Source organism: Carassius auratus, chromosome 1, assembly GCF_003368295.1.
Source record: "Carassius auratus strain Wakin chromosome 1, ASM336829v1, whole genome shotgun sequence".
In the NCBI taxonomy this organism is placed as follows: Eukaryota; Metazoa; Chordata; class Actinopteri; order Cypriniformes; family Cyprinidae; genus Carassius; species Carassius auratus.
Window position 1 is genome coordinate 9300612 of NC_039243.1, and position 22128 is coordinate 9322739.

The following is a 22128-nucleotide window of genomic DNA, read 5'->3' on the forward strand; positions in this document are numbered from 1 at the left end:
TAACTAACTAAATCTATTAATTGACTGATAATTAAAAAAAAAACCGGATTAAATTAAACAGAACGTTTCTATGCAACACACAGACGTTGCATAGTCGCTCATATTATAATAAATTTAAACACACACACACACACACACACACACTTTATATATATATATATATATATATATATATATATATATATATATATATATATATATATATATATATATATATATATATATATATATGCAATAATAATTATTTCCAAAAACTAGGTACTGTGAAGTGCCATTATACCCTTCACTCCTCACCCATCGAACAAACATCATATTATATTATTATTAACAGACAAGGTTAGAATTTAGGGAAGCTGTTTGATGGAGTATCTGGCAACCGCTTCGTTACCGACAGCGCGTTTGCCTCCTCTGTGATGGAGTGGGACTACATCTCATCATGTAATTATTTTAAATTAACATCTAAATGTGTTTTAATATACGTAGATACTTTTTAACAAAATGTAACTGTAATTGCAATCTAAGCAGTCCCACCACGCAAAAGGCACCTGCTAGTAAATGTTCGTGGAACTGATAACAGCGTCAGTTCGGTTTCCTTCCGGGTCGATTTACTGTTACACGCGCGCCGGGATCAGCTGTGATTAACTGCCCGATTTCTGCACGAATCACGATTAATCTGGGTATTTTTCCCATGACTGACGTGTTCGAGTATATGGCGTTGAACTGTAAATAAAAACTTTTTTTTTTAAAAGTTTCTGTAAAAGTGACTGTTAAGCGGAGATGTTTATGGCAGTCATTTACCAACTCGTGTAAGTTCAGTGGAAATCATCAGAGCGGAGTCAGAGTCAGTCCACAGGAAATCCCTGTGTAATATTACACGTGTCCAAGATTTGTGTTCTGTCGTGATACTGGAGGTGAAAGATGCCTGCCGCTCGTAAGAAGGCTGAGAGCAGAAAGGAGCGAGAGAAACAGATAGCCAATAAAGAAGTGGTTGATGTGGCCAAACACCCATGCAATGTAACCATGGTAAGAGTCATCTCATTTTATTTGTATTATTTTTATTTTGTATTTAATGGTATTTATTTCTTTTTTGGTAAGAGTCATCTAATGCTTTCACACTGCATTGCTAGATTGCGAAAGTGATTTAAAAAAAAAATAAGTTTAATAATTATATTTATTTTTAAAGCTTTAAAAAAAGTTCAGTGCTAATTCTCTTTTAAACGTTGATAACTAAATATCTGCTATCTGAATGAATATATATATATATATATATATATATATATATATATATATATATATATATATATATGCTATCTGCTATGATTTTATCTTCGTTCCTTCCCCTAAACACTCTTACATCTTGATTAGACACTGTTTGCCCCTTGTCTTCCAGGCCGGCCCCTACCACCCCTTCTGCCCCCTGGTTATCTGATATGCTCTGTAAACATTGTTCTAAACTTAGTGCTGCTGAAACGGTGTGGCGCAAATCCAAAAATACTACAAACCCTTGATGCTTATCAGTTATTACTCTCTTTCTTCTCTGCTAATGTCTCCTCTGCTAAAATGACATGCTACCATAACAAAATTAACATTTCATCTGACTCTGTATCAAACATTTACAGTTAAACCAGAACGCGACACTTGATCAATTTTTATGAAATAAAAAAAGAATGCACGTCTTACCTCTGTTTATCAGTTTGCACTGGCTGCCTATAGCTGCTCGTATAAAATTCTGGGCATTGATGTTTGCCTACAAAACTACCACTGGCTCTGCACCAATTTAGCTAAATTCATTAGACTTCTATGCCCTCTAGAAGCTTGCTTTCTGCAAGTGAACATCGCTTGATTGTGTCATCCCAAATGTCTGTCAGTAAATGTTATAAGTGGACCTTAGAGGGGGAAAAAAGTATGATATGATAAGAAATAATAATATTATGTTGTCAAAGCAAGGTGAACTTGTTTCTGGAATGTGCCCAGTGTACCATAAAATTAATTCCCAAAGCGACAGGAGTATAACCTTGTTTTTGTAACAAAAAAAAAGTGCAAGGAACAATGACCTGTCTGCACTCCTCATTCACAATGTTCTTATTATTTCCTCTGTTATTCTGCACTTCTGATATTTTGCACATTCCCTTTTGAGCATTTCTACTTCTGGATGCTGTTTGCACTGTTATGGTCCTTGCCCATATATAAACAGCTTTTTACATACCTCCCTGTATAATGCACCTTCTGTTTATACTTTCTTTGCATGCTGTGTTGTATGTACAGTCATTTGCACTGAGCTGGTCTCTGGTCTCCTACCTCATAACTTGCACTTTATATCATAAAGCTTAATGTTTATACACATTATATATCTAGTATATACTCTATTATTTTCAAGATTCTGGCTAAATCTCTTCTTCTCTGCTGATGTCTCCACTGATAAAAGGACATACTACCATAACAAAACTAACAATTCGTCTTAACTCTTGCATGCTCTTTAAAACATTTTTCCTCGCTTCTTTGTCCTCTTCCTCCCGCTCTTTCATCAACTCTTAATAGCTGAAGACTTTGCCAAGTTTTTCATTAATAAAATTAAAAACATCAGTGCACATTTTTTCCACACCACAATCCATCAAGCTCATACCACCGGCAATCATACACTCATTCACATCCTTCTCTTCACTCTTCACTCTTCACATCTCATCTCCTTCAAGCCATTTCTCCTGTAGTTGTATCTGCACTCACTCACATCATTAATATTTCCCTATACACTGGCGTTTTTCACTCAACATTTAGACAGGCTTGTATAACTCCACTATTTAAGAAACCCAACTTCAACCCATCTCTTTTAGAGAACTACAGACCAGTTTCCCTTCTTCCTTTCATTGCAAAAACACTTGAACGAGCTGTTCATCTCTGCATTTCTCACACAGAACACCTTACTTGACAACAACCAATCTGGCTTCAGAAGTGGACATTCAACTGGGATGGCCTTGCTCTCAGTTGTTGAAGCTCTAAGACTGGCAAGAGCGGAATCTAAATCTTCAGTACTTATCCTGCTTGATCTGTCTGCTGCTTTTGACACGGTTAACCACCAGATCCTCCTATCAACACTACTGGCAAAGGGCATCTCAGGAACCACACTTCAATGGTTTGAGTCTTACCTATCAGATAGGTCCTTCAAAGTATCTTGGAGAGGTGAAGTGTCCAAGTCGCAACATCTAACTACTGGGGTGCCCCAGGGCTCAGTTCTTGGACCACTTCTCTTCTCTGTCTTCATGGTTTCATTAGAGTCTGTCATTCAGAAACATGGCTTTTCATACCACTGCTGTGCTGATGACACTCAACTCTATCTCTCATTCCATCCTGATGATCCAACGGTAGCTACTCGCATCTCAGCTTGTCTAACAGACATTTCTTACTGGATGAAGGACCATCACCTTCAGCTCAACCTTGCTAAGACATAACTGCTTGTTGTTCCAGCAAACCCATCGTTTCATCCAGTATCACAATCCAGTTAGGCACATTAACCATAACCCCTTCAAAAACAGCCAGAAACCTTGGAGTTATGATTCATGATCAGCTGACTTTATTAGACCACATTGCTAAAACTGCCCGGTTCTACAGATTTGCTTCATTCAACATCAAGAAGATCAGGCTCTTTCTTTCGGAACATGCTGCACAACTCCTTGTTCAAGCTCTTGTTCTGTCCAGGCTGGACTATCGAATGCTCTCTTGGCAGGTCTTCCAGCCAGTTCTATCAAGCCTTTACAATTAGCAAGATTTACTTTTAATGAGCCAAAAAGAATACACGTCACACCTCTGTTTATCAATTTGCACTGGCTTCCGATAGCTGCTCGGAGAAAATTCAAGGCATTGATGTTTGCCCACAAAACTACCACTGGCTCTGCGCCACTTTACCTAAACTCATTACTTCAGACTTATGTGCCCTCTAGAAGCTTGCATTTATTCATTTAGCAGACGCTTTTATCCAAAGCAACTTACAAATGAGGACAGTGGAAGCAATCAAAAACAACAGTAAGGGCAACGATATATAAGTGCTATAACAAGTCTCAGTTAGCTTAACACCGTACACGTTGCAAGGGCTTTTAAATAATATAATAAGTATTCTATCTGTCCTTTTCATTTATTTATACGATTAATCAAAAGCAAAAATACCTCTAACACTAGCTTGCTCTATTCTTTTTCTATTGTTTTCTTTTCATTTATTATATTATTTAAAAGCCCTTGCTACATGTACGGTTTAAGCTTACTGAGACTTGTTATAGCACTTATATATCATTGCTCTTTTGTAGGGCTGTGCAAAAAATACAATTTTCATGTGCATCTCGTCAGTAAAGGCGCTCCTGTGATTAGTAGTATATCTCCAGCACGTGCGTTCAGATCAGGGTTGCCAGGTTTTCAAAACAAGTCGTGCCCACTTGCTTCTCAAAGCTAGTCCAAAACTAGCCCAATCGCGTTTCCAGGAGGTTCCACGATAATTGCCAAATTACTGAATTGCGTCCCGGGGTTAAAATACATGTTTTTTGGTTGGGTTGCATTGGTAAAATTAGCATTTTAGGGGCTAAACATCACGTTATTGGTATTGGGGTCGCTTCAACCCATTGACAAACAACCGCAGACTTGGCAACACTGGTTCAAGTGGAGCGGCATTTACTACACAGAGCCATAGTCCACCGACAAGCTACACAAAATAACTTTCAAAATCGACAGAGTCGCATGCGATTCTGAAATCGATTTTGTGTGGATTGTCAATGAACTACGGCTCTGTGTAGTAAAGGCCAACCAATGTTGCCAAGTCTGCGGTTGTTTTTCCATGTCAGCGGGTCGAAGCGACCTCAGTACCAATAACGTGATGTTTAGCCCCTAAAAATCTAATTTTACCAATGGAACCCCGCCAAAATATTTGTATTTTTTATCGCCTGGAACGAAACACGATTGGGCTAGTTTTGAGAAGTAATTGGGCAGGTTTTGTTTTGAAAACCTGGCAATCATGATCTGACCGCACATGCTGGAGATATAGCGCCTAGACTGACGAGATGCGCATGAAAATCGCATTCGATATTTTGCACAGCCCTACTCTTTTGTTGATTTTGATTGCTTCCATTGTCCTCAATTGTAAGTGGATTTGGATAAAACCTTCTGCCTAATTACTAAATGTAACTGTCATTTTTATATTTACATTAATATTTTAATATTTCTTTGTACTTTTGTGAGATATGACCCAGGCATGATACAGACAGGTTTCATGAAAACGATAATATCAGAAAATTCCTTACTTTTTGGAAATTTCTTTCAAAACTTGATCTAACCCATAGAAATATTTAGGAATTTTCTTTCCAGTTTTGCTGCAAGCTGCTTTTCTAGTTCTAGATTCTAGACTTTGACCTAACCTTTATTTATTTTTTATTTTAGGAATGTGATAAGTGTCAAAGGTACTTTTACTTTTGATTTTTGCAGAATTGTCATATTACCTTGTGCCTTTCCATAAAACTGCATATATATATATATATATATATTTTTTTTTTTTTTTTCTGTTGCCAGGCGACAAAAAAAAACAGGGCGTTCTGCTATTTCTGTTTTTCAGTGCAGAAACTTCCCTTGTGTGCACAGTGTGGAGAGATGAACTTCCTTCTGCTGAACCCCAGCATGCTCTCTACTACACTCAATAGATCTGATTTCATCATGATTTTTTCCCCTAGGTGGAGTATTCAAAATCTTGCACGTCGCTCACTTTGCCCGCTTTCCATCTTTGTCCAATAAAGCAGATAAACATGACATTTCATCCTTAAAAACAAATGATAAGGATCCAGTCTAATCTGCAGCTCAGGAACCAGAGCGCTGCTGCTTATGTCACACATGGAGGGCTGTATAATGAGAAGTAACGAAAGGGACGTGAACTTGTCTGTGGAATGTGCCCAGTGTTTATGTAACAAAAAAAAAAGGGCTCTGAACAATGACCTGTCTGCACTGCTCACTCACAATGCTCTTATCATTCCCTCTGTTATTCTGGACATTTCTCTGATATCTTGCACGTTGCCTTTTTAACATTTCTACCTCCGGATGCCATTTGCACAGTTATGGTCATTGACCAGATATAAACGGGTTTTTATATACCTCGCTGTTTATACTTTCTTTGCACTCTGTGTTGAATGTACAGTCATTTGCATTGAGCTGATCTCTGGCCTCCTATCTCATAACTTGCACTATATGTCATACGCTTAATGTTTATACACCTTCTTCTGTATTTGTATACTCTATTACTTGCACTTCTGGTTAGACTCTAGATTCTGGTTAAATCTGTGAGACTTTGGACCGAGATAAATCACGTTTAGTGCGCTGCACAGAGAGAAGTAGTAATTTATTAGGATATTAAGCAGTTTTAGTCTTGTTATATTTGTTTTGTTTTTTTTCTTTCTTTATTTAAAGGCAAAACGAAATGTATGAAGGCTTCAGACTGTGTTGTGAAACACCCTGGTGGTTACAGCACTGCATTGGCATGGTGGTGAGGAAAAACATCTCCAGAAATGGTGCCAGTAAATGTCCTCATATATCTTACATTTTATACCCATTACTCTAGAAATAGTTGGACAGAATTCCACTCGAACTGTCTTTTAGAAACTAGGTTTATGCACAAAATCAGAAGAATTCCCTCCAATCCAAGTGACTTTTGCATAGCTTTATTCAGTCAAATAAATATTCTGTATAACTAAGAACATGATTTGTGTTTCTCATCACACATTCTGTTTTGATTGTATAGTTGCTAAGAGTTTGAGGTTATCCACCTTTTCCTACATCCCATGTTGTTTTGCGGAAATCATTAGATAAACTGGAAAAAGTCAGAGACTGCCAATAAACCAGTTTAAAGAATGCATTAATAATCATTTGCAGAAACAAGCTACTGTGAGGTGACATTTATACCCCTCCTCCTCACCCATCGAACATCAAAACCAAACTTAAGTGTAGAAATAACAAATTAGTATCAACAGACCATGAATAACCCTAAAAGCTCAACAGTATCGGCGTCTTTTAGCAACAGTATTATGGACGTGTTAAATAACTGTATAAATATAAAAAAGTCTTGCATTATTAACTTCAATATTTATTAGGGATGTGCAACAGTGATCGAGTACTCGAGTACTCGACCGCGATGATAGATCACATAAACGATGATCGAAATTATTATTATTATTATTTTTATTGGTTATGGCAGCACGATGGGAGGCGCCCTGATCTCTGATTGGTTAGCTTCCCACCTGATACCTCAAAAGACGTTAGAAGACAGATAATCATGGCCTCAAAGTCACCTAAGTGATGGCTGGTTTCCCTTTGAGAAGAACGATGAAAATACAGTTCAGGGTAAGCTGTGTAGCGCCAAGCTGTCACACACATCTACAACAAATACAATGCGCTATCATCTAAAATGTGTACATAAAATATTTGGCGATAACAGAGCGGCAACTCAGACGAGCACTGAATCACTTGCCGTAAGACCTTAGTGCAACGCAGGCAGAACCGAGAAGACGACAAAGCTGTACCACCGGTCGTGGTAAATATAATATAATTTTTTTTAAACAATATTATTATTTTAGTTTTGAGCTTTAGCCATAGTTAAAATATCTAGGCTATTGGTCTCTGTTTTATAGTACCTTATAATAGTTGTTTGGTTAAACTTGGTGAACTTGGTTTTTTTTTTTTTTATGAACTACGTTTCATCGCTGGATCAAAGTTATATTGGAAGACAATGTTTTGTTAAAAAAAAACGCAGTTGAATAAAGTAGCAAAAAAAGAAAAAGTATCTTTGTGTGTTAATTTTTATATCACAGACAAATAATGAAATGGTCTTTATAAAATAAAAATGCACTGGATTTGTAACCTAATTACATTAAACATATTCGTAGAGATGACGAAAATTATTTGTTTGTAATAGTTTTTATCTTAAATATATTTTAAATCTTATTCAATTATTTAGCAAGTGATTTCCATGCTGTTAAATAATATTTAAATAATATTTTGGTTGATCAGAAAGTGCAAATTGAATACAAAATATTAATTAAATATTAGAATAGGCTACATAAAAAATAACGATAGTGACACTAATGTGAATTTATTGTACATTCGTGTTTGTAAAGCGCAATCCGAGTTACACTTTCGGTCAAGTTCACATCTGCATCGGCGCATTTTTTTAGATAAAAGTTGCAAGAGCTAGTCTTTATCTGATTAAATAACATTAACAATTATGCTGAAATCGCTGCATATCAGCGATTCGTTTCATGCTCATATAAGCAATGCACGATAATGATATTGCTCTTAAATGTTTTATTATTCTATTATTATTGTTATTATTTTATTACTGATGTTATAATATTGCATCCGAGCTTTTTTCCCGTCATATTTGTGGGCATAATTCAATTCATATGGCTTCGAAAACGCGCAGGTGGTATATGGAAAATAAATCTTAACTTAAAAATACAGCTTCATTACAACTATTACACTTAATAACGTAGATGAAAATATAGCTAAAATCTGCCATACATTTATAATGAGAACCTTATAGGAATTTATAGTAAAATCTGTCTTTGCCCGTCTTTCAGCGCGCTGTCTTGAAAACGCATCAGCAGGAGCTCGCGCGCGCTGGCGCTCTCTCTCTCTCTCTCTCTCTCTGTCTAACGCATAACTTAGCATCCTATGGTGCTGATACAAGCTGTAATGTTACGTCTGATATGTATCTCAGTTATCTGATTTATCATGGGATGCGTCATAGAATTAGCTTCCGTTTATTGGTATACTCTTCACCTCAGGCAGATATTTCGTGCTCCTTTATTAATAACATTGCTTCATCATAATCATAATCTAACCTGTCCTAATCATGTGTTGGTGTTCATGTTTTCATAGACAGATTTTCATGTCAGATTTTTATTTTTTCATTTTCATAACAATCTTCAGATTTTTTCATTATATACATTATGGCCACGCCCCGCCCCCCGCATTAAGCCACACCCCCGATTAATCGATTAAACGTTTTTGAAACCTATCGATGATCGAAATGAGAAATTTCCCAAAATGCCCATCCCTGATATTTATAGGTATTTCAGAGTACCTCATTTTGACAGGACATTGCTAGGGAAACGGGACATAGCTAGAGGACTGAAAAGAGATTTTGTCACACATATTCTTGTTAGAGCTGCACGATTAGTCATAAAAAGATCACGATCTCGATTCAGACACCCACACGATCTCATTTCTAAATGACTACGATTCCCAGAGTCTGTTAAACCTTTGACAAAGTCTTACCGGATCAGATCAGATCTAACACCGAGAGAGCAGTTAGCATGTTTGGTTAAGAAAGACCTTCACAAATGGTCTTTTCAACTACACAGCATCATTTCTGTCTTACAGTCATTTATATTATCACAGAAATACTGGGATAAAGTTTATAGTTCAGATAGAAACATTGATGTCTATATGGCAGCGATCAAAATATAACAAATCCCCTTTTGAAATTACCACACATCAAATAACGTTTGTGTCGATGGCATAGTTGACATCAACAAGTGACTTAATTTATTTGTCAGTGAATGAATTTTTCACTCAGGAGAATCTTTCAAAAACGCTGATTCATCCAGTAATGAAACAAGTGAAGAGGGAGTCGTTGAATCAGTGATTCAAACAACTTTTTCATCATTCAAAAAAAAAAAAATTGGGGGTTTAAATATATCATATATTAGGGCTGTCAAAATTACTAAAAAATGACATTTGAATATTCCCTCTAAAAAAAAACACTAATATTCGAACTATTCGAACATCTGTTTGAATGTTGTCAATGACACGCATTGCGTCAATAACATGACAAAATAATACAAAGAGACAACGTACTACCTACACAAAAACAAGGAAATCAACTAATGGCCAAGACTGCAGACCTCACCCTCACGTTCTCTGCGCATAATGGTTTAAATGAACACATTTTGAGTGTTGATCAAGAATTTTGTACAAACAATTTAAGGTCGCGACTGTTGTCCCAAATATAGCAGGCTTCATTCAGTGATTGAAACAAATATTAATTGAAGTTTTACAGCATATAGAACTGACATTGAACGCTCCGAGTGAGCTGTGCTGTGGTAAACATGGAACTTTTCCTTGACATGAAATGATAAATAATCGAACCTCGAATCCATTGCTTTACATTGCTTGAAATTAATCTATCCGTTATGGCCTCTTGTCGTGTTGTAGACAAAGAGCTTGCGACGGGCGATGCAAAGTAAAGACCAAAAGACACCCACACGATCTCATTTCTAAATGACAACGATTCCCAGAGTCTGTTAAACCTTTGACAAAGTCTTACCAAAAAAATTGTGTTTCTCAATTTATCCAGAATCGTGCAGCCCTAATTTGTGTGTGCAAGAATATCTGTTCTAAGCATTGTTATTTTCCTGGCAGAAAGAAAAAATAGAGCATGACCGCTAATAAACTGATTAGGGATTATTTGTAACAAAAGACTGCTTTCACTCAGTTTGAATGGAAGTTCCCCAAGCCTCGTTTGGACTCGGGACTCTTTTAGAAAAAGTTGGTTTGTAGGCTAAACATGACTTAGAATTCAGACTGTTCCCATTATTATGAGTCACTGCAGAAGTAGCACCGGAAATGGAAGTTAGTTCTTAGAATATTCTGTTCACTTTTTGTTTCGAATGCAGTCGAAATAATGCCGTTCTGGGCATATGAAACCTGCACTGGCTTTATTTCCTGTTATTGTAGATGAATATCTCTTGGCATCATGCTGACTCTTACATCATTATTAAATGTGCTTTAAATTAGCTTTGGAAGAACCCGAAAATGTTATTTGAGCACTTGGTAATAATTTCCAGATCATTACAGGGATAATTCACAGAGGGATAGATCTTCTTCCCGCCCCCGAAGGGCGTCCAAGATGTTAGGGACTTTGTTTCTTCAGAGATTTTGAACTCAAACCCTTGCGGTCTGTCAGTCTTATAATGGAAGAGGATGGGAAACACGGCTAAACATCCAATAAAACCAAATTAAACCCTGCAGCTCGTGACGATACATTGACGTGTAAAGAAAAAACGACTGATCTATGCAAGAAACTGAACCGTATCTATATTTATTACCCTCTGAATTAGCTCAAAAGGAAAATATTAATAATTCAAATCAACATGCAAGCTTGAGTGTGACAGATGCACATATATTTCTCGTCCAGAACTTAAAGTATAGTGCTCTGACTTTGAGTGTACAAGTCCATGACCAATCTCCACATCAGTGCTGTTTAACTCCTGGAGGACAGAATCCCCCACAGCTGCTCAAGAGCGTTACGATTGAGTCAAATACATGTCCACAGAAGGATTTTCACTTGGGGAGAATGAATATATTCATGCTGAAAAAATGGCCAATAATGCAGGGAATGATAAACTTTTCACTCACTTCTCACTGTACTCCTCCACCAACACCAGAACATTTTGGATGCTTTTGGATCCGAAAGGATCCCTTGAGACCAGAGTATGGATTCCCAGAAATCTCTATTTGATAAAAGATGGGCCCTGGGAGAGGGTAAATGAGTTTATTTTGCTCTGACTACAGTTGCACACATACAGTTGAGGTTAAAAGGGTGCGGGTACTCAGTGGATCAAACAGTGAGACTAAGTTTGATGCTTGCACGTCTTGCCTATTTGAATAAAAGTGTCTTTATGCAATTTGTTGAGGCTCCAGTTGATTTTGACCGATGTTGTCTTGATGAGAGAGAACCAGCTGGCCTTTAAAACACTTCTAGCTATCATCCCCGTCTTCTCAGGATCTTAAAAACAAGACCTGATCAGTGAACTTTAAAGTGCAGAGGAGGTCTTGGATTGCGATGTGTTTTTCTGTTGTTAATGCACTAGTGTTTGTGTCCTATAGGGGGCCGTGTGTGACTTCTGTGAGGCCTGGGTTTGTCATGGAAAGAAGTGCTCGAGTACCCATGCCTGCTCCTGCTCCTTTCTGACGCAGACTGCATCGAGTGAGAAACATGAGTTATGTAATCACATGCATAACAAAATATCAATTTGCACAGTTGCTCTTTGTTTTATACTACAGTTCCCAGAAGAACATTTCAATAAACGGTAGATAACAAAAATTGTACACCAAAATATCTGAGTAGCTTTGTTTTGCCATGTATTCACTGACACGTCACCTGTCCCCGTGTTGAGAGAAATCAAGGCACTTCTTTTAAGCCAGACTATTCATTTCACTTTCGGTGTGAAAGGGCCTATACAGTTGCCAAAAAAAACAAATAAGCAAGCCCAGCCCAGGCGACAAAACATAACACAAATGTCTTGTAATGCATAACTTTCCATAAAAAAGTAACCAAGCAATGCAATTGGTAACTTTTTTATGGAGTAATGCAATATTATAAAGTAACCTTCCCCAACACTGGCTACCTCACCCTTACTCTAAATCAGCTGTTCTCTGTTTTAATACGGTTGGAGAAACCAATCAAATCCCGTTTGTTGTCTAATGTACAGGTGGTCGCTCTTTTTGCCACAGCTTCCTGTGTGAGGATGATCAGTTTGCTGTCAGGTCCTGGAAGCAGAGACGTATAAATGTACGTACGTCTGTCCGTCTGTCTGGGGGTTTTCTGAATATTCTTCTTTGCATTAAGACATTTAACTTTATTTTCCCCAATTGCACGTTTATCTTGTAATCGTCTCGGTCAGCATTCTTGTCTCCGATGCAAGGTTAGGATTTTCATCGGTCTGATTCGTCTGTATACATGCATATGTTTGGACAACCCATGACTGAAATCCTGTTTTTGTAGGCATGTTTCTGTGAGGATCACGCTCGAAGCAAAGTGTTCAAGCAGGAGAAAGGCAAGGCTCCTCCGTGCACAAAGTGTGGACACGAAACTCAGGAGACCAAAGACCTCAGCATGTCCAGTGCTGTTTACTACTAGTCTGTTTTCTCTAATCTTCATTTTGGGACATCTCAATTTTGAGATTTTATTCCGTATAGTTAATCTGTCAAAACATTATATAGTCAAATAATCAAAATAAAATGCTAAATACGATAAAATAATTCTCAAAAGGATAGCTTAAAAATGTATTTTTTGAAATGTACAATACAAATAATTGCTTTGAAAATGTTTCAAAAATTTTCATAAAAATAAAAACATTTTTGTTACGTGAAATAAACATAAAATAAAATAAAATATTTAAAAAACAAATAATTTCAGCTAGTTGCCAAGGCCGAGTTTCTCATTTTCATTTAGTCTAATTGAAAGTACTAAATTAACAAACTAAATAAACTTAAAATAATATTTAAAAAAAAATTATAGAGACATTAAAAAAATGGGAAAACCAATTAAAATGACAACACAACACAGTCACAAAAACTTACTAAAATTAAAGTGTATACTAAATGTTTTATTCAGTATAAAAAACAATTAAATATAAATCTAAAATCTAAAACTATTTATTTAAAAACATCTCATTCAAAATATAAAAAAATCATAAAAATGATAATGGTAAAACAATATACCGTACACTATAGTTTAGTATAGTATAATAATGATAGTTAAATCACACTGGTTTTGAGCTGCAGTGCAGTAATTGTCTGGTACTAACCAGAAGGTTTTGTTTGATGTCATTGCAGCCAGAACACATAAATTTGGTCGGCAGAGTGGTGCATCTGGATACAGCTCCTACTGGAAGAATCTGGAATCTGGTGGGGGACAAAAAGATGAGGAGGGCGATGACTTTGACGATGATGAAGAGGATGATGAGGAGGAGGAAGACGACTATGAAGTGGAGGACGCGCTCTCAAATCTGAGTTTGGAAGCAAGTGGAAAGACTCAATAAAACAGACTCAATACGTAGATGGGATCCAGAAATTCAGATAAAGGTGTCACCCTGAGAATGTGAGCTTTACCACCGTGTCTGATATTTGGCCTTTTACTTAAGGTTTTCTGAGTTGCACTGATACGAATGTGTGCATAAATGTCTGACGTTGTCACCTTTTTGAATTTCAAATATATCTGAAGAAATGTTTTTAAAATCAGTTGTGTATTTATTTTTAAAAGTCAGTCGACGCAGCTTCTACGCACTAGATTCTGTTCTTCATTTCATTTTTATCGACTTTAAAGGTAAACGTACAGGAAGAATGCAAGGGTTTGTGGTTTGTGCTGACCCATCATTTGATCAAAAGTTAAAAAAATCGTAAACATTTGAAAGATAAGACATCGATATTAGTGCCCTGTCCACACGAACGTGGTTATTTTCAAAACCGCAGCTTTTATACGTGATTTGGCCGTTTGTCTAAACGCAGCACCAGGTCACTGAAACCAAACATTTTTGCTTGTGATGTCGAAGCCAGCGCTGTTATCTCTGCCTACTGGAAACTTTTTCATGCTTCTGATTGGCCAACATGGCTTTACGGTTGATTACATCGCCACCTGTTGGTTTAGCATGCCCCTGACAGTGCATCATAGCATGCATTCGCGTTTTCATGTAGATGGAGATTTGTTTTAACTAAGTGGAAGCAGGAAAAACTCATTTTATAAAAAATACTTGTATACCTGTGGACATGGACATAGAAATATAGGGACTTCATGCATTCATGATCAATAGCTGTCAGTATTAAGTTTACAAACTGCTGCAGCTTCACACTAAGGGCCAGATTTACTAACGGCTTGCACCAGTGCCAAGAGTTTTTTGGCATTAAAATAGTATTGTCAGGATTTACTAAAGACAGGCAGGGAGAAGTTATCACCGAAAAGGCCTGGACGCAGAACTAACGTTAAATTACTGGTATTTACATCATTATTTGACACTCCAAAAAATCATGTCTTAATGTAGACACTAATTTGCACTGATGTTGGAAGGTTGTGTTGGTCATTTTAGAAATAATCTGGTTGCGTCTTCTTTAATTTGTTGTCCGCAAATCACCTTCAGAAATTTCCTCTCCCAGTAGTGCTTTTTTTTTTGGAACTGCACTCATGCTGGTTTACCCTATTTAGTTTTTCTGCAGAGTTTAGCTCCAGCTCAAACCAAACACACTTGGCCAAACCACTCGAGGTCTTCGGGGTCGCGAGACAGTCACTGTCAGCCCAGTTTGAGCAAAGGCTGAAGCATAACTCTGCAGCAAACAGGGCCAGAGTTGAGAACCCCGCCACGTGGTTTCATTTATTTCCTGTTTAGCTTTTGTAAAGCAGCTCTAAATAAAGATCAGGCTTTCTTATATGTAGTAACAGCGCGCGACGCCAAAGTAAACGGGTTTCCAAGTTCAGTTTCCAGTCTGATGAGTGACTTTAATCTTCAACTCATGTCAGCGTGCACTATTTGAATTATACTTCTCCAAATTTCCATTCTTTTTTTTTCTACAAACGACTGCGTGCATAATTAGCAATTCACCTTGATGACTTTTTAGAAGTCCTTAAGCTTATCTCAAATGTGTTGTCAGTGGACTTCTAACCTCTGCTTCTGCTCCCAAGAGCGATTCCCTTCCATGAACTCCCTTATTCGAGTTCGCCCGTGTTCAACATCCCAATAAAAGCTGTTGCCGAGTTACACAATAGGAAGAGAACTCGAGAGAACCCTGTTTTTGTTTTGTTTTTAAGAGCCAAGTCGAGAGTACTCCGAGTGCGCTTGACAAAGTGAAAGCGCTCATGGGCGGTTCACTCGCTCTTTAATCAGTGCGCGCTCGGAGGACGAGAGGAAGACGCCTGCGGTGTGCGCTCATGGATTAATGTACAGCTGGAGCAGTCTATACACTCGGAAATATCTCCACGACGCGCTTTAACGACTCTTGAATAAGGGGAACATGTGAACTTCACGCAGCTGTCGTGGTTGGCCTACCAACAAACTCGCTTTCGATGATTTTAATGACCCTCTTCCTCGTCTTCACTGTAGGATTTTGGAATAAGCCAGCTAAGCTAAAATCAAAGGTAGGACACAAATGCGCACTTGTTTTTGACTCATGCATGTTGTAAATGCATGACGAAAAGCATGGTTGTAAAACTCGTCATATTCCTTCTCTGGCAAGATTTGCATTAATAGTGTTGCTTTTATGACACATCTTCAATTAAAAATATGGCCAATTAAATATTCACATGCATGTGTGTATACAACTCAGAATCATTTTACCTTTCATATTAATCTATTTTACTGGGATTCTGCTTTGTCCGTCATCGGTTATTCAATTATTCAACTAAATCATCAAAACACTTTTTTTTTTAATTGAACAGTTGATTTAGTATTTTACATTAATTTAAAAAATAATAAGAACTCTCAAAAGTCATCTATACATCCAGTTAATGTTTATCAAATATTTATATTTATTTCCTATAATAAGCTCACAGGCTGATGCATCTTCATTCTGCACATACTAAACCAACATATAAATATGTTACGATTTAAAAGTAAATTCACACTGAGGTTAAGAGGGTCATCTTCTCTTATATTTTGCCTGTCTTGTTTTATTTAAATATATATGTTTTTGCAGTATAGGAATCTGCTTTACAAATATTGGCAGTAGACTAGTGAGCACAAAGTGCACTGAAGCATTAAGCCACGTTAAAAGTTATATACCACAACAAAAACTTCAGGGTTCACATGTAACTCAATCTGGTACGCTTTACAATGTAATCTTATCCTTTGATCCGTCAGGTGTTATTCATTTCAAAATGACATGATTTCAACTCAAAATGATGCACTATATTTATTTATGTTCATCTGTTAAGTCATTTTAATACCTTAACATATTCTTTAATCCAGTATTTATTGTTAATGTTACTTATCTGTATTCCAATTTGGTTTAATTCTTTACTATTTATTTGTTAGTAGTAGCCAATTTAGGTGTACTAGTAATAATCCCAGTTTTTAAGCTTCCAGTAACAGTTCTAGTTATGCTTATGTAATGACTTGACATTGCTTTATAGTTGAATGTAACCTAATCTATAATAGCCTAGTTGGTATTTGTTATAAATCAATGGCACAAGTGTGAATTTAGTTGTCTTCCGCTCAAGTCTACAACAACAGCCTAAAGTTGCTTTCATGTTTATGCTAAGAACATTTGAATCGTAAGAACTAGACACAAAATTCAACAAAACCTTTCCTGATTCCTCGGCTCAAGACAAACTCTTCCTCATTTTCATAAAAACCAAGCTAAACCATCTTCAGAGCATGACTACAAACAGTCATGGAATCCAACTTCATTCATCAATTTGACAAAAAGCACACTAAAATTGACTTCTGTTCCGCTTACAACTTCTGAACATTTGGGCAAAAAAAGAAAAATCATGAGACTGGTGGTCACTTAAGACTCTGATGCAACATACAGAGTCAAATCATTTCCCCAAACTTCCCATCTCAGCCATTTTGTGCATCGATCAGAATGAATTTTGTATTTTAATTTGTAGAATTGATGAACGCATTGGAATATTGTTACAAAATTTGGTGCGTCTCTTCAGCACCATGCCCTGAAGGATCTCTGAGCAGCACTACCTTGTGGGCAGAAATTATAACTTATAAAATAAATGCTTGTAGCTTTTGATGAATTCGGCCTATTGTCATTCGACTGGTCTTTGTAGATTCTTTGGGTCATGCCGAAAAACATTGATACAATTATGCCCCCAGTCGTTGTTGAACACCACATTTTTTTTGGACTCATCCTAGACCACTGGTCTTACTTTCATGAAAATCAAATCAGAGCATTTTCAGACTGCCGGCACAAATGAATGGATTTCATCATGTTGATGTACAAATGATTCTGAAGCTGTATCTCTGCAAGGCTTGATTAAGCATACTGACACCAAACTTGCTTGCCATTGTCACCCCACACTGAATTACACCACATCAATTATGTCACAATGCCCCCTATTGGTCAAAAGTCAATAGCAGTTAACTCTATTCTATTTTTCAACCTATAAATGACTTTGATCACATGTTTTCTTTTGCCTTTGTTGTGCTTGGCCACTTGATTACTTTTGATTTCGTTTCCACTGACTGTGCACATTGCTTCCTGGAACTACATATCTGTAACTGCACTTGTCTCCCTGTAGGACTTTTGCACGTATTAAAGAAGTGTGTGGTCTTTTGCAGAGAACTGGAAGATATGCTTGTAACCCGTGGTGCTTTGAGAGTCACATGGAATGCCTTTTGAGCTCAGAGGTTTGGAATTCTATCTTAATTCTGAGGTATATCTAAGAAATTAGACTGATTATTTCCTTTGCTGATTACTGTGTAAATCTGGCATAACCACTAGGTTGCTAAAACTTGGGCTACTTTCTAACATGAAGATAGACCAGCTGACATGAATGAACACATAATAAAATCCCCCCAAAAAATGGCATAAGATTTACTACCCCAAATTATTATGAATATTTCTTACAAATTATTACAAGTTAGCAGCATGTAACATTGAATTAGATTAATTTGTGAAGTAAAAAGACTGAAACCGTGTTTTCTTGTCAAGCATACTCCAATAAAGTTTTATTTACGATTTTATTAAAAAAATGTTTACATGTCAACTGAAGAGAAATTGTATAGATGAGTTCAGAGTTGTGTTGTTGAACCTTTTTTTGAATATTCAAAATTTCTCAGGGTTTATTTGAATGCCGATTTGTGCATCAGACACATACATTAAAGTTTAAACTACAAAAAAAAAAGCTATTTGACATTTACTAAACTGAAAAACAAACAAACAAAAGCATGTAGCATTTAATTTAAATCCGTTTGAATCACTCGGAAATTGCAAAAACTACAACAGCATCTCCTTTTAAAACACACCGTAAATATCTGTTTTATTAATGTTGTCAAAAAATAAATAAATGACAGCTTATTATTGTAAGGGGAAAAAATTGTAAACTATTTGTGATGCTGTGCCCCTGTTGACAAACTACATGGGGTAAGTTGTCAAAATGTGAATCTGTCAAGAAGTAGGTCTCTTATTAGCCATATGAAACATAAAACAGTTCTTGTAACTGCAAAAATAGACGGCAAAAACAACCAGTTCTTGTTTTGACCACACGTTGTCCTGAGTCATTTATATAACATATAACATGACGACTTGCCCCAACCAATCTGCAGTGTTGTGCGAGCGCTATATCTCCCTTTATCACAGAGTAAACTTTATTTACCCTAGCAGTCTTACATTTTTCTAATTGGACTTTTGACCCTTTATAGTTCATGAGTTTATAATTGTTGAGATATGGCTCTTATGACAGCGTCTCCACCAATATAGTTACAGTCCAATAAAAATAATTAGTCTCACGCACGAGATGAGCTGGCACATCGGAGATTTCTAAAGTCCGATTTAAACGGCCTTTTATCTGCTGCTGCCCCATTATAGCGTGCATTAGCCAAGTCTGCACATTATTAAGAGTCTTAAGAGACAGCTGGTAATGTGAACCGGCTTTGAGATCAATCTCTGCCTACAGCAAACAACACTATTATCTGTTCAGAACAAAGCTGTGGAGCTTCTTTAGCTTGTTTACAATAAAAAGGGTGGAGAATGGGGATCTTGAATGTGATTTGAAACCATAATGACATTTGTGAATACAGTATATACCACTTGCTCTATTCGATTTGTTGATATCTTGATTTAGTTCATCAGTATTTCCATTGCAACTGAAGCCAGTGTCTTGTAGTTACATTGGAACTGTTCTAAATCCCAAGTGTGAAGGCTGATAGAAAAGATTGTACTTTATTCTTACATACCTTCTTTTGGCCGAATTGCATGTGGAGAAGTTATTTCACGAAAGAAGTAAAGCTTTAGTGCATTATGCATTGAGCTTGGTGGACAAAAAGGAAGAAGGGAAAAAAAAAAACAAATGTGACAAATTTGGATTATACATAGTTAAAATTAATTTAGTACCACAAGAATGTCAATACAAATATTTCCGTCCTATTACAAATGGACTATTTTACCCATCATTTGTGTTCTGTGTATTCATACTTTTATTTAACAAAGATGAATTCAATTGATCAAAAGTGACTCTAAAACATTTATAACGTTCCAATGGATTATTTATTATTATTAATATTAACTTGATCAAAACAATAATAATAATAATAATGGTTTCCACAAAAATAAGTATCAGTACAACTGCAATATTGATATCAATCATGTTTCTTAAGCGTCAAATCAGCATATTCAAATGATTTCTGAAGGATCATGTGACACTGAAGACTGGAGCAATGATACATTTATAAATTACAGGTGAAATGTGCACACAGAAAACAGTTCTTTTAAATGATGATATGTCAGAATATAATTTTTTTTACAGTTAATGTTTTCTTGATCAAAGCAGAAGAGAGTCGCTGAGCACAAACTGTCCAAATCAATCAGTTACAAACTCAAAGTGTAGAGAACAAGGCATCACACTGGGTTTTGGATCAGAGCCATGTGCTGCATGACTGTCAACAGAAACACTCATGTTGGTTTTTGACATTTCAGAAGAGCTGCATGGAGAACAGAGGTCATGAATAAATGGTTAATGAATTTTGCCTATGAGAATACAATCAGAGGTTTTCGGAAGCTGGCACTGTGGCATTGCAAATGCATTTGTACTGAAGATGGAGCAATAGTGTATTGTGCAGGATTATAAAAGCATATTACTTCAACTTATGACATATTGCGGTTGTTTTTCTGTGTTTTGTGTGTGTGTGTGTTCAGCTGTCTTAGTGTTCTGTTGCCCTTGGCTGGAGGTAATGAAATGCAGGCAATGACGGACCTCCAGATCGTACTCAAAGAGACAAAGCCTTTATTTCAAGTAAGTGTGGCACCTGAGCGTTGTGCAAGTCGAGGTGGAGCATTATTTTTCTGTTGTCACAAAACTCACTTACAGTAAATCAGAATCCTAATATGTAAACTTTCCCCCCCAGCGTTCTAATACAAGTTTGTATACACCATACATAGAGGATATCAATGTAAGTTCACTTATCAGTTTTACACTGATTATTATCAGCATGGCAATAAATCCAGGGCTAACAGTGTGTTATGTTTGTCTGCAGAATTGCACTTTTAAGTTTTTTGACTGTTTCCTGATGGAGATGAACGTTCTCTTGCATGACGAAGACCCAACAAATGAGTACACGTTCCAGATAAAGACAACTTTAGAAGAATATAACAAAAATGTAAGTCTAAAGCTATATCACTGTGTGTGTGTGTGTGTGTGTGTGTGTGTGTGTGGGTCAATTCTGTGCATAATTCAGAATTGACATTCCTGAACTGGAATTGTTTTCAATAATGCACGAGATTATTATGAATCAACATTTGAAATGTTATAACAATGACATCATAGAAATGTGTATTTCTAAATAAATAAATAACATATATATCACACACACACACACACACACACACACACAACGGCTGCATTTATTTGACCAAAAATACAGGAAAGATTTTTATAATGTGGAATATTATTATGATGTGAAATAACGTTTTTCTATTTTAATAAACATTAAAATGTAATTTATTTCTGTGAACAAAGTTGAATTTTCAGTAACATTCCCCCAGTCGTCAGTATCACATGATCTTCAGAAATCACTCTTATATACTGATTTATTATCAGTGCTGCAAATTGTTAATATTATTTATTTTTTTTGGAATGTGATTTTTTTTAATTTTTTTTAGGTTTATTAAAAACAAATAAAAAGGTAAAATGAAGAGCATTTATTTAAAATAGAAACCTTTTCTGACAAAATGCACTATAGTTCAAAACTTAAAGTTAAATCTTTTTTTTACAGTCTATTTTTATTCTTTCTATTTTTGAAAAAAACTGTTATTCAGCAAGGATGTGTTAAATTGTCAAATTATAGCAAATATTTATTATTGTTAGAAAGGATATACATTTTGAATAAATGCTTTTTTTTTTTTTTTTTTTTACTTTTTATTCATCAAAAAAATCCTGAAATAAATATATCAAAATTATTTGGCAGCACAACTGTTGATAACATTGATAATTCTAACAATAAATCAGCACATTACAATGATTTCTTGAGGATCATATCTTTACACAGGAGTAATAGCTGATGGACATTCAGCTTTACATCACAGAAATAAATTCTATTTTAAAGTATATTAAAAGAGAAACCATTATTTTATATTGTGATAACATTTTGCATCTCTGTATTGCATCTC

The 22128-nt window shown here is 36.1% G+C and overlaps 1 pseudogene; it reads left to right on the forward strand.

Annotated features, from left to right (window-relative positions):
- Positions 1 to 403: 403 nt before the first annotated feature.
- On the forward strand, positions 404 to 20912 carry LOC113060850 (zinc finger protein 330-like; annotated as a pseudogene).
- The last annotated feature ends 1216 nt before the right edge of the window (positions 20913 to 22128 follow it).